General features: G+C 43.5%; 1 protein-coding gene across 1 annotated transcript in view; it reads left to right on the top strand.

Annotated features, from left to right (window-relative positions):
• ppp2r5b (protein phosphatase 2, regulatory subunit B', beta) overlaps positions 1 to 1,023 on the top strand; it is a 29,808-nt gene that overhangs the window by 6,159 nt on the left and 22,626 nt on the right. The gene's annotated exons all lie outside the window — the stretch shown is intronic.

Genomic DNA, 1,023 nt, shown 5'->3' with positions numbered 1-1,023 from the left:
AACATCTACAGGTACACACAAACATCTGCAGGTACACACAAACATCTGCAGGTACACACAAACATCTGGAGGTACACACATGCACGCAAACACCTGCAGGTACGCACATGCACGCAAACATCTGCAGGTACACACATGCACGCAAACATCTGCAGGTACACAAAAACATCTGCAGGTACAACAAACATCTGCAGGTACACACAAACATCTGCATGTACAAACAAACATCTGCAGGTACACACAAACATCTGCAGGTACACACAAACATCTGCAGGTACACACATCTGCAGGTACAACAAACATCTGCAGGTACAAACAAACATCTGCAGGTACAACAAACATCTGCAGGTACAACAAACATCTGCAGGTACAAACAAACATCTGCAGGTACACACAAACATCTGCAGGTACACACATCTGCAGGTACACACATCTGCAGGTACACACAAACATCTGCAGGTACAAACAAACATCTGCAGGTACACACATACACACAAACATCTGCAGATACACACAAACATCTGCAGATACACACAAACATCTGCAGGTACAACAAACATCTGCAGGTACCAACAAACATCTGCAGGTACAAACAAACATCTGCAGGTACAAACAAACATCTGCAGGTACACACAAACATCTGCAGATACACACAAACATCTGCAGATACACACATACACACAAACATCTGCAGATACACACATACACACAAACATCTGCAGATACACACAAACATCTGCAGGTACATCAAACATCTGCAGGTACAAACAAACATCTGCAGGTACAACAAACATCTGCAGGTACAACAAACATCTGCAGGTACACACAAACATCTGCAGGTACACACAAACATCTGCAGGTACACAAATCTGCAGGTACACCCAAACATCTGCAGGAACAACAAACATCTGCAGGTACAAACAAACATCTGCAGGTACACACAAACCTCTGCAGGTACACACATACACACAAACATCTGCAGATACACACAAACATCTGCAGGTACAACAAACATCTGCAGGT

The sequence above is a fragment of the Nematolebias whitei genome, chromosome 1, assembly GCF_014905685.2.
Source record: "Nematolebias whitei isolate Nwh7 chromosome 1, NemWhi1, whole genome shotgun sequence".
NCBI classification, from domain to species: Eukaryota; Metazoa; Chordata; class Actinopteri; order Cyprinodontiformes; family Rivulidae; genus Nematolebias; species Nematolebias whitei.
The sequence above is the reverse complement of the archived record's forward strand: the minus strand, read 5'-3'. Positions and strand labels throughout refer to the sequence as shown.